The sequence below is a fragment of the Mustela putorius genome, unplaced genomic scaffold (assembly GCF_011764305.1).
Source record: "Mustela putorius furo isolate JIRA1106 unplaced genomic scaffold, ASM1176430v1.1 tig00003937_pilon_pilon_pilon, whole genome shotgun sequence".
Taxonomy (NCBI): Eukaryota; Metazoa; Chordata; class Mammalia; order Carnivora; family Mustelidae; genus Mustela; species Mustela putorius.
Window position 1 is genome coordinate 3991970 of NW_025422082.1, and position 12764 is coordinate 4004733.

At 51.4% G+C, this 12764-nt stretch overlaps 1 protein-coding gene across 2 annotated transcripts in view; it reads left to right on the forward strand.

The window, feature by feature from the left end:
* Positions 1–12764, forward strand: part of SLC25A37 (solute carrier family 25 member 37) — a 35737-nt gene that overhangs the window by 16670 nt on the left and 6303 nt on the right. The window contains exon 1 of one of the 2 annotated variants that reach the window (XM_045069472.1): positions 7763–7977. The exons of the other annotated variant lie outside the window; for it this stretch is intronic. The gene's annotated coding sequence lies outside the window, so the exon portion shown is untranslated. Of the gene's footprint in view, positions 1–7762; positions 7978–12764 lie in introns of those variants that run through there. 2 annotated transcript variants of the gene reach the window in all.

Consider the following 12764-nt stretch of genomic DNA (forward strand, 5'->3'; position numbering starts at 1 on the left):
AAATTTAGGATTTTAAAAGTGTGTGGGAAAATACACAGAAAATTTACCATCATGACTATTTTGTTTTTCTTTCTTCTCATTTTCCTTGAGTTTTTAAATTTTAATTCCAGGGTAGTTAACATACAGTGTGTGTTCGTTTCAGGTGAACAGGACCATGTTAACACTTTTTAAAAAGATGTTATTTATTTTGAGGGGGGGGGAGAAAGAGAGAGGGAGAACACGAGGAGGAGTGAGAGAGAGAAACAAGCTCCCCACTGAGCAGGGAGCCCGGGACCCTGGGATCATGACCTGAGCCTAACTGAGCTGCTTAACTGAGCCACCCAGGAGCCTCCCTCCCCCATCTTAACATGTTAGAGCGGGCAGTTCAGTAGTGCTGAGTACATTCACGTTGTGAAGCCACCCTCCAGAACTTCTTTGTCTTCTCAGAGTGAAACTGTCCCCATTAAACAACCACTCTCCCTTCCCCCACCTCCTGCAACCCCATGGCTACCCCCATTCTGCTTTCAGCCGCTGAATTTGGCTATTCTAGGTGCCTCATGGCACACACATTTGTTTTTCAAAGGATTTTTTGCCGGGTTCACAAGTCTAGACTGTACGAGGCCAAAAAGGACTTCCTTAGTGACATAGTATTATATTAACTCCATTGATCCACTGGACAGATATTTGAAGTTGTAATAGATCGTGAACAAAACAGTAGAAATCTTTTCTGGGATTTACCTCCCGGTGGAAAGCCATGTTGGTGCCTAGCTAGGCTGGCTGGCTTCGAGGTCCTCAGGGATTTGAAGGCATTGCTGGCTTGGAGTCTAGGTCTTCTTACTCTTGGAACAGGGCTCTGTCTGTTCGGTCATACTCAGGTTTAAGTGCATATTTTGGGGGGATTGCCGCTGTTTGGGGAAGTGAGACATGCTTGGTGGAAACATCCTGCAGCACTGTGTGGATTGATCCCCCAGAATCCGAGGGACCTGCGAGCCTGCCCACGCCCACGCCCGCGGTGAAAGCCCAGGTGCTGCAGGGTAACTGTGGAACACAGGAGAGGGGGCAGAACCCATAGAGGACTCCCCGTGCCCAGTGCTATAGCTCCTCTTTGGCCCCATCTGGCTATTTCTCTACAGTTCAGAGAGGAACCAGTTCTTGAGCACAGGGAGGGCCCTCTCCATGGTGGTGACCTCGAGGGAATGGGCTGCAGTCAGCAGTGTGAGGGAACCTTGGGACTTTAGCACTGGTGAAAGGTTTCCAGAACCGCCCTTGCCGCTGAGCAGCCAGGCCTGGCGAGCCAGCTTCCTGAGTGAGGCACTGTCATCTTGGACCCTCTGCGCCTGTGTAAACTGACACTGGTGATTTTTCCCTCCACCTTTCAGCCTACCCAAGTTCCCTTTGTTACATAATCAGGATTAATGTAAGCAGCCAGGTCCATTCGTTTAGAAATTGAGAGCCAGGAGAGGGGAATGCGGGAGTGGGGCGGTGAGAGGGACAGAGGCCCTTGTGGGTGCTCTGGTTAAGTCCCCTGGCTTTTCTGGGCCTTAGTTTCTCTTCTTTGAGGAAACAGCAGAACTACAAGCTGCTCAGCCTGAGGGTGACTCAGGTAGTCTGGTCTCAGTGTGTGGTAATGGTTGGGGGCGGGGTGTTGCTCCCCACTGGGGCTGATCTCCTCCAGAGGGAATGAGTTTTATGAAGGAATTAGAGTAAAAGTTACATCTTCCTAGGAATTTGCAGTTTATCCAAAAAACAAACAAACAAACCCCCCCCCCCCATGCCAGACCCCAGGCAAAGGGCTTGTCATTCATTATTTCCTTTAATCCTCACAGAGCGGGGAGGAGGTAGGTGCTGTTATGATCCCCCATTCACAGATAAAAGAACAGGCTCAGAGAGATTGAATAACCTGCCAAAGGTGCAGAGGTCTGAGGCGGAAGCAGGGAGTGGTGCTGTTTCAACTTAGGCAGGGCCCTCCGGCCAGCAGTGCTGGCCCTTGTGGATCTGGAATTCAGTGGAAACAAGGAGGCCACCTCGCTTTTCCAGCCTCTTTCTGACCAGAGGGGGTGGGGGCTGGGTTTCATGCCTCTCCCTACCTTGTGAGGTTACAGGAATTGGGCCCCATGGCTGGCCACTTCCTTCTGGGATCTGGGGGTCTATTGCGTGTGTGGTTTACGGCCTATCCTACTCTGTAGTCTGGTGTTCAGCTCAGACACGCAGTGAGATCCTTTGTGCTGAAGGAGGGAAAGCAAGCAGGAGGGAAAGCCCCACACCTTCCGGCAAGATGAAGCTAGTTTTTTGCTGGTGGTTCTTACTAAGATTTCACAGCCATTTTATTAACATCGGCGGTGGTTTAGGGAACATGCTGGAGCCTTTACGAAAATAATGACACAGACAATAAGCATGTGTTGAGCACCTCGAGTACTGTGCCAGGTGACCCTGTGCTGAAAAGGTTCCTTGTGTCTTCGTGGCAAGGACACACGTGAGGGAGGGGTTTTCGCAGATGAGGGAACCGCCATTCAGAGAAGTTGAGTAACTTCCCTCAAGCGCATACAGCTGCAGAGTAGAACAGGCCTTCAGCTGCGAGGTGGTTGAGGACAGGGGACGTCTTGGCGTCCTCGGGTCCTGATCACAGAGTCAGGCCTAGAGCCGAAGCCCAACATGTAATTTTCCGTTGAACATACATGCTTCAAACCCCGGGGACCTTCTGAGCTTGATTGAACAAGGTGTGTCTGAGATTCCACAGCTGGGATTTTCAACAAAAGGCTGAAGGATGGACAGCAGGGCAGGGTCTGGGAGCTGGAGTGCTGACCAGTGCTGGCACCGTGGTGACCAGCCCTGGGAGCTTGGGCAGGTCACATACTAGTTCCTCATTAGAGAAGACAAAGTGGAGCTTTAGAGAAGACAAAGTTGGGGGGCTCCATGGGTGGCAGAACTCAGAAGTCAAACAAGCCCATCGGGAGCCCCACCATGCCGAGCCTTCATGGCAGAGCTACCAGGGCTGAAGGCGGGGACAGGGCCCAGAATGGTCGTATGGAGACTCGGTGCTCGGACTCTGTTCTTCTGTACTCAGGTAGTCTTGGTGCCTTCGGAGTGGCGTCATGTGCTTTTAGGGTATTTCCGTGTGGATTCTTGCATTAAATTTGTTCTTTGATGTGGCATGCCGATAGCTCAGCCAGTTTACCGACGTGCAGGGAGAAGAAAGCACTTCGGAGAGCAAGTATCTCTTCACTTCTGCCCCTGACATCTTGTCCTTACTCGTAGGTGGGGCGTCTTATAAGCCAATGACATAGACAAGGCTACTGAGTCAGGGGAGGCCCTGGGCAAGCCAGGATCTTGAAGTGAATTAAATTCTGGCCCAAAAGCTGCCTGAACTTTGGAATATTCAGTCTTTGCCTTTGAATAGGGTAGAAGTGCCAGGCTTTCATCCATCAGCATGCCCCTCCTGCCCATGACCTGAGTGAGCAAATGGCTCGAGCTCCTTTGGAGGGGAGAGAATGGGTTCTTACTGAACGAGGCGCGGTTACCCAGTTGCGCTTGGGGCCCACTGGCCAGGCTAATGGCCACCAGTGCGAAACAGTGAAGCTCTGTGACCTCCATGGGGCAGGGCTCATGACTCTCTGCAAGTACCCAGCTTACAGATGTTGGTAGGACTCTCAGGAGCTTTGTGGTCTCAACCAGTGGCGATTTTGGTGACTTGAACATAGTCGGGGCTACTCCCTCTTTAAAAAGGTCGGGCACACACAGGGTGATCGCTTAGCTTGGTAGGAGAAGCAGAGGACCTCAGAAACAGGAAGGAAGTTGGAGATCACTTGTGATCCCTAACTGTCCACCCCCTGGTGAGAGTTTTGGGGGGGCCTCCTCGTTCAGAGCATGGCTCTGGAGCCAGTCTGCCTGGCTTCCATTCTGCGTGTACTCTGTGATCTGGGGAGCTAGTTCCTTAGCCGTTCTGTGCCTCAGTTTCCCTGTTTGTAAGACGGGGATCATTGGTTTCCCATATATATTTATAATTATTATTTATTTATAATTTTGTTGCCCAATTATAATTATTATTATAATTATTTTGTGAAAGCAGCCCTGGGGGCTCAGACAAACAAGCTGACTAGTGCTTTAGGGCACACAGTCCTTAATACTAGATGTGGGACTAGAAAGCAGGACCCTTGCTAGAGCCAGACAAGGTGAGTAGGAGTGACTGGTGGTTCAGGCTTCTCCTCCAGCCCAGTGTTTTCTTCCGCTCTGCCAGCTCCTGGTGGGGTCACCAATCCCACCCGTGCATTCCGAGTCCTGTTACCTGGTGTCTTGGGAATTTTCCCACCTGTAGAGCAGCAATAATTTAATCCTTTGGGCCGGCCACAAGCTGGATGTTCTAAGTATGTCTTGGGTACATTGGGTCTGAGCCAGGCACAGATTCTTTCATCCCTACCTCCGTTGGCGGGAGAATCTTCCAGAGAAGGGGAGGAGTGACCAGGCTTAGCTCCTAGGATAAAGGAAAGTGGGAATGTGCTTTGAGCCATAGCAGGGCGGTGAGCTGCTACCCGTGGGTATGGGTTGGTGGCACAGTGTCCTTGTTTGTGGCCATGGCTTTGGAGAGAGCAGAATGTGGCCAGCCTGTAACCAGACCCGGCAGGGAGGACTTCTGTGGCCTGGCCCTGATCCCTTCTCCAAGACGCTGGAGGTCCGCTCTGTGTTGCTTACATGTGGCTTCATAGCTCCCATCACGGGCGGTACTTAACCATGGAAGACACTGGACTGTAAAGGAAATTCCAAATGCCTGAACGAGCTGGTCAGGGCCTCCCATCGTCCAGCCCCAACTTGCTTTTCTCTCAGCAAACATTGATTGATTATCTAATGCTCAGGCACTCTCCTGAGCCCAGGACTCCCTCTCCATCGCAGTTACCTCCGCATTTCCCTTGAGCATACCCTTCAGCCTTAGCTTCCTCTGGTTCCCAGACCCACCTGCACTTTCACATTCCCCCTGGGCAGAATCATTCACTTCCTCTCTCTGCCCTGTTGGGCTTTTTTTTTTTTTTTTTTTTTCCAATCAAGGTAAACCCCTGCATATAGTCAAGAAATCACCTCAGGTGAAGGGATCGTAAAGAGAGCTCCATTTCTTAGCAATTGCAGTACTGTTCCCTTTTCGACCTGGGGCCTGACTCCCCACGCTGTGACCTATTCCCAGGACAAGTCGTGTCTGGGGCCATGGCTTCTTCCCTGGGAGGCTGAGACACTTGGTTTTGGCTGTCTTGGTGGGATTTGTATTTTCTACTGAATACTTGGGCATTTTATCCTTAGAAACAGCAGTGCCCTGAAGGACATCCCTAATGGGCCCTGGAGGTTTTGGGACACCGTTTGGAGAGTAAGAGTGAGAGATGGTGTGGAAGCTTCGCAGGCCCGGCCCCATACTTTAGAGTGTTGGAGCGTGGCTGGTCTGTTCACATGAAAATCAGGCTGCCTGTGGGACGTGAATGGAAAGAGAGTGGCCTTGCTGGTTTGCTCTCGTGTGTGTGAGCGCACTGCCTCCCACCCTCCCTGAAGCACCCGGGTGACCGTGGACTGAGGGAAGTCCAGTCCTTCTGATAGGTGAGGCACAGACATGATTTAGCCGGAGGCGTGTTCCCACCAACTCTCATCTCTCTGTTTTGCTTTGGTGCAGCTCCTCTCACTGATGGTACAGTGAACCGGCCCTCCTGCCCTGCGCTGAAACAGTGGTTCTCACGAGGGCCTTTCAGAATGTGTGTGCCAGGAACTCTCCACTCACTACTCCGCCACATGCTTCATTTCCCTACCTCGTGCCGTCCTTGACTGGGGGGGTGCGGGGAGGCCAGGACTTCTTTTAAGGAGTCCTTTTTCTCTTGCTGGTTCTTAAACTTTAAGAGGATCAAGTTTTCCTTTTGATTAAAAAAGAAAGATAAAGACATAAAGCTAGGTCTATACTTTTGCCAATTTGGGAGATTTAAGAAAACGGGATCGGGAATTTTGAACTTGGGAATAAACTTCGATGTGCCTCTGCTTGCCGTTAACAGTGTGGTTAATATTGCCGGGGGGGGGGGGCTGCTGCCGGGCTGTATCCTCATGATTTTGGTGATTTCAGCAAATGTTTTCAGCGGCCGGGGGTGACCGTCCATCTTCCCTATCATACATAGTAAGGACAAGGTTGCAGGCTGGGACGCACATTCTGAGTTGGAATGCTGGCAGTCCTCGATTCAGGAGAGTTGAACGTGGTTCTCCTTGATGTGGTTTGGGTTTCTTCTCTGCTGTGCTGTGTGCCTCCTAAGGATTGTGGAAGGCGAGGATAGTACTTTCTAAACCCCTCGTGAGGTCTGCAGCTTCATTCCTGAAGACAGTTCTTTCCTCACAAAGCCCTGTGCCAAAATGCCTCTCTTCCCCAGCTGCCTACAAGGGTCTGTGCGCCTGTGTCTCTGCCAGCAAGCCCTGCGTGGGAACAGGCTCCTTGGCCTGACGCTGTCTGTGCTGCGTGGTGGCAGGTGAGAGCTGGAGTGTCACCAGCAGACCCCAGCACTGGGGACACAGAGGGCCGTGGATGGGCTGTGAATGTAAGCAGAAGAGCTTCGGGCCATGGGGCTGAAGGGTGAGGCTGTGTGCCGGTGGGTGGCTGGCCATTGCCTTAGAAAATAGGGAGGGGGCTGGGGTTGGGACCTGCAGTCTGGTTTAGGCTGTGGTTCCATTTACTGACCGTCAGCGTCTCTTGGGAACAGTTGGCAGATGGAATAGAATTAAACATACGGATTTGATTGCTAATTCTGCAGCGAACTCTGGGCAGCAGACACCGATAGGATACAGTATTTTCCCAGCACTCTGCGGGTGCCTGAACTGAATTTCCTTGCTCTGGGAGAGACTTCTGGGTAGCCTTTTGGGGTCCGCTCGGTGGGTGGGCATTGTGCCCACCTGTTGTGCTGGGATGTTTGTCCACACCATGACCCGGGAGCCCTGCACACACTCATTGTTGCCCTGCCCCGTATTGCACCTTCCTCAAAGGCGAGCTTGGCAAAATGCTTTCGAGTGGACGAATCAGTATATTTCACTTTATCTTCTCCTGTCTGTAAAGTGCATGTATTTTTGACACGGGAAGAATTTGGTTTTTTCTTTACTTGTTTATTTTTAAAGTAAGATCGGTGCCCAACGTGGGGCTTGAACACACGACCCTGAGATCAGGAGTCACATACTCTGCCGGCGGAGCCAGCCACTTGTTCTTTGGTTATGAGAAATACTGAGAAAGGAGGACGGGGGATCCGGGTCAGGTGGGAGGCCGGCGGCCCCGTGATGCTGCAGGTCCTCAGGCTGGGCAGGACATGCAGGGAGGTCAGAGGTCTACCCGCCAGGCTCCGCTGGCTCCCTTTGCTTTTCTTGCGGGGCGCCCCAGTTTTCTGTCTGAAAAGAGAGGCGCCAGCTCCCAGCTCCGTGTGCCCTCCGCGCAGGGCCCCTGCCGCTCCTGTCATTCGATCCTGCAAGCTCACCGGAGGCAGTGCAGGCATTTTCCACTCTCGGGCCACCCTCCTCCCCTCGAGAGGGGAGCCACACAACGAGGTGGGCTCATCCTGATTTGTCTTCTTAGGGGCACGTTTGCACCAAGGGGCTTACCCCTCACTCCCTTCCAGCCTTGCTGAGAGCTTAGGGAGCCTGTTTAGTGCAAATAAAGCGTTTGTATCACGGGCCTGGGGCCCTCCTGTAGAACTGCCCTTCTGGAGCTGGAGATTTGCTCAGTCACACAGTGAGTGGCAGAACCAGGCCCGAGACCCAGATCTCTCAATTTCCGCTCCAGAGTGCTTGGGTAACCCGCCCAGAGGCTCATGCTGGTCCTTGGCCTTGCTGCTTCTCGGACTTGTCTTCCAGGCTCCTCCTGCCTGTGCTCCGGGCCTGGGCTGCCCCGGGTTGGGGGGCCGGGGTCCTCCTGACGCCCGGAGCGGCTCTCTGGGCTTCCTGCTTTCTCAAAGTGTGTCCTGCGAGGTGGATCCGTGAGACCGGGTTTCTGTTGCCCCAAACAAACAGGTAACAAGTGCCTTGTTAACCAGAATTCTCTCCAGCTCTTCTGAAGGACTTCCCAGAGCCTTTAATATGCTAATGGACATTCCAGATTTCCAAGAGTGGAGCATTAAAAGGCGAAGAATGGGAATTTATTATAAAGAAAAGGTGGGCAGGCCTTTTCTAGGCCTGAGCAGGAACTGAAACCCAGGACAGGAAAAGTGGTTTGTGAAATTCTTCATCTCTGTCTTCTTGGTTTGTTTTGGTTGTGCTTTTTAATCTCTGCCCTTTCTCTATGTCTTTTTCCTTCTGTCTACCCTCACACCAGCGCTTTTTTCAAAAAAACATCGTGGTAAAATATACGAACGTCGAACTCGACATCCTAACCGTGTTTAGGCTTTGTGGTCCCAAGCACATGTATAGCACTGTTCATCTTGCAAAAGCGAAACTCCCCATGCAGGGAGAGCAACCCCATTCCCCTCCCCCAGCCCCTGGCAACCACCATTCTGCTTTCTGTTTCTATGGGTTTTTGGGTGACTCCAGTACCTCATGTTACGCGGAATCAAACTGTGTGTGTGTGTGTGTGTGTGTGAGAGAGAGAGAGAGAGAGAGAGAGAGAGAGAGCCTAGCTTATTTCACTCTGCGTCATAGCCTCCAGGTTCCCCCGAGCTGTAGCCTGTGCCAGAGTGTCATTCCTTTCTCAGGCCAAAGAATATTCCATAGTCTCTATGGATCCCTTTTTGTTTATTCATTCATCCAGCCAGGGACAGGCCCCTTGGGTGGTTTCCACTCAACCCCAGCTTCTTCTCTGGTCCACAGGTCACTAAGAAATGCCTGGCCCTGAGTTGCACCTTTTACAAGTAGAGTCACTGAAAAAGAAAAAAGAGGTTAAACTGGAGGGGGGGTGTCTCTCCGCTGTGGCCACTGTGTGACCCCCTCATCTTCTCTCAACCTGTCCCACAACCATGCTCACAGATTGGCCTCTCCTCTCTTCCCTCCGAGCTCCTTTGAAGCACATGGACAGTCTGAACTTCTCCCCTATCTCCCACGTTCCTTGTTACTTACTTCCCCAGTGACTCTCCCTTCTGCATCCTGGTGCCCGATCGAGGGTGGGAGCTCCCTGTGGGCAGGTTGGGAAATGAAGGTCTTACCAGAGAGGATCTGGCCCCGAACTTGGCCACGGTGGGCCCAAAGGGGCCTTGACTGAGTCCTCCTCTGTGCTCAGGGGCCGCTGGCCTATGTCCCAAGCCTGTGTCATTAAATGTAGCCTCCCTTGAGTAGACCCCGGGACAGAGATACCCAGTTGTCCTTTTCTTGGCCACAGGGGGTGGTGCATTTTTTTTTAAAGATTTTATTTATTTATTAGAGAGACAGAGATCACAAGTAGGCAGAGAGGCAGGCAGAGAGAGAGGAAGGGAAACAGGCTCCCCACTGAGCAGAGAGCCCAATGCAGGGCTCGATCCCAAGACCCTGAGATCATGACCTGAGCCGAAGGCAGAGGCTTAACCCACTGAGCCACCCAGGTGCTCCAGGGTGGCGCATTTTTGTTCAGTAAAATTTACTCCAGCTGTCTCACTCCTAATTTAAAAAGAAAGCAGTGAGGGGCTCCTGGGTGGCTCAGTCGTTAAGATCATGATCTTAGGGTCCTGGGATAGAGCCCCACATTGGTCTCCCTGATCCTTGGGAGGCATGCTTACCCCTCTCCCACTCCCTCTGCTTGTGTTCCCTCTGTCACTGTGTCTCTCCCTGTCAAATAAATTTAAAAAACTTTAAAAATAAAAAAATTTTAAAAATAAAAAGAAAGAGGTGAGAATCAATCCCAGCTTTCCCTTGTAAGTCTGAGGGCTGGCCAGTGTGAACAGCTTTGTCAAGGAAAGGGTGGGTAGGTAGGCCATCATTGCCTCCCAGTTCGAGTCAGGCCTTTCTCACGGTGACCTCAATCCTGAATGCTGCCAGCTCTCTGGGAGCTTGCTGGGGTAATTATTCTACAACCCAACATTGAGGAACCTGTTCTAGGTCCTAGCGCTGGAATTCAGACCAACAGGGTCAGAATGGCCTGCTCTAAAGCTTCCTGCCTCTGCCCCCTTCTGTATTCACTGCCTCCCCAACCACCCACTGTCACTTAACCCAGGTGCCCCCCCACTCCTGCCAAGTGTGGATGCAGGGCGCATCAGTGGGTTAAAGCCTCTGCCTTCGGCTCAGGTCAGGATCCCAGGGTCCTGGGATCGAGCCCCACATCGGGCTCTCTGCTCAGCGGGGAGCCTGCTTCCTCCGCTCTCTCTGCCTGCCTCTCTGCTTACTTGTGATTTCTGTCAAATAAAATCTTAAAAAAAAAAAAAGTAAAGAAAAGAAAGTGCTAGGGCTAGAGGGCCCCCTGTTTTTAGGGGTTCTCCAAAGGGAGTGATGATCAGAATCATCTGGGGAATTAAAAAAAAATTTAGAATCAACATGTGTTGGAGTGGTGCCCGGAGGGACATTTTTAAGCATTTCCCCGTGATTCTGGTAATCAGCCACTGTTCCAGCCCTTTCCTTCGTTTTCCTAGTGAGGACACTGAGGACCAAAGATATGAGATACCATGGCCAAGGCCACTGGCCCTGTAGGTGCCGGGGTCAGGTCAGAAACCAGCGTCTCAGCTCCTCATTCCGCGTCCCAAGTGTCTTCTCACACTGCTTGTAAGGGGCTCCTTTGTTTCCCCCCCGGGACCCAAGGGAGGCCTTCGCCACAGGCCGGTCTTGCTGCCAGAGGCCAGAAACTGGGGCCGTGGGGGTGGAGAAGGCAGCCAGCTAGCTTCTGTGTCCATCCCGGGGGGCCTGTCCCCTGGGCACAGGACTGGCAGAAGTCAACCCCAGGGACAGGCTGCCTCAGCCCTGTGTGTAGCTCAGCGGATCACTGCTGGGCTTGAGCAATGCAGCAAAATGGGGACTTTTTTTAATCAATAGGGAATGGGTGGTGGGAGGAACGGGTAACTCCAGGAAAGCTACTCCTATTTTAGGGAGGAGTGAAATAAGAGCTCTAGTACCCCCTCACCCCTGTTGGTACCCTAAGTCGCGCACATTTGTTTGTCCATCCATTCGTTGGACAGACATTTATTGACCCCCTGGTGTGAGTTAGACGGTGTAATAAGCGTGGTAGATACATTATAAATAAGACAGTCCCTGCCCCCCCCCAGACCCCCAAGATGCTTAGACCTCTGCAGGGCTAGATAACTAGAACCACATCCTTTATTGTCATTAACATGTAACGTGTGACGATGGTCACAGAGATTTAATTATCTCAACGATTCTGTCACAGGAGACGATGAAGTGGGGAGGGGGGTCACTGTCTAGCCCAGGGGCACAATGGAAGTGATGGGATCTGGATTCCATCCCTGGTCCCTCTGCCCCCTCCTGCCTGGTGCTCCTGCTTTTCGTCAGGGGCAATTAAGGGGAAAAGCCCTGTGAGGCTGGGGGGTAGGGGGACTATGGAGCTTTCTTTGCTGTAAAATGTGAGCGATTTCAAGTGTCTTTGAGGATTTAGTGCCCTGGGTAGTCTCAGCCGTCCTGAGGCTGTGCTTGTGGACACTTTGTGCTCCCGTTCTTGGTTCGCCCCTGCCAGGAGCACCGACAGAGCAAAGTCAGGCCCCTCTAGGTTGACAGATTCCCACCTTCTCCTTCCCTTGCTCTGGTTTGCTTATAATGTGTCCCCCATTATGAAACCATCTCAAATACTTTTGGAATCATGTTAGAGTAGAAAACAGTTCAACAGAAAGGCACAGGGATACACTGACCCCATCCATTCCCACGCTGCACTCCCCACAAGTGGGCCCAGGTATGAGGCAGCTGCCAAGGGCTGGGCAGGGGGCATTTTCACCAGAAAACAAGGGGTAAAGTGCTGAGTTGTTTTGTTGTGTTTTTTTTTTTTTGTTTTTTTTTTTTTTTTTTTTTTTTTTTTTGAGAGAGAGAGAGGGGGACGGGGGGAGGGGCAGAGGGAGAGGGAGCAGCGGGCCCCACGCCAAGCACAGGACCCATGTGGGGCTCTATCTTAGGACCCTGAGCCGAAACCAAGAGTCAGACACTTAACCATCTGAGCCACCCAGGCGCCGCAAGTGATGAGTTCTTTAATAAAGCTAAATTTAATTTAAAGAACAGTTTTTATGCCCTTTCTTGGCAAAATGACAAGTTGCCAATGATGTGCCCATTTTCTCTGTGGTTTTTACTAGCCGGTGACTTCTGAAAATGACCATTAATTTTAAAAATTTATTTTTTAGAACTCAAGTATAGTTAACATGGAGTGTTCTATTCGTTTGGAGAGTACAATATAGTGATTCAGCACTTCCATACATCACCCAGTGCCCATCACAATAAGTGGGCTCTTAATCCCTGTCACTGAGTTCCCCCATCCCCCACTCCCTCCCCTCTGGCAAACACCAGTTCGCTCTCTGTAGTTAAGAGGCTGTCCTTTTGTTTGTCTCTTTTTTCCTTTGTTTTTTTTTTCCTTTGTTTCTGAAATTCCACATACGAGTGTTAATTTAGATCATTGGTTTTCACGCTGTTCCTGTGTTCCTGTTCCTTGGAGCCCCAGAGTTGCTGGGTTGCTGGGGGGACAGGAAGTGAAGAGAGCCCAATCCCGCCCCCTTCTCAATTAGAGAAATTCTTTTTCCATTTTACATATTAGCTTTGAGTATGATTCTGTTTTGGTGGTAAAAGGATATCCCTGCTCACGGTCGGAGACCCTCTCCTCTAGACTGTGTGTTGAGGGGAGTGGAGCTAGGCATGATGTTGCAGGACTGGGCTTGGGTGGGTCTTTCACGGGGTAGATATTATCTCCTGGACCA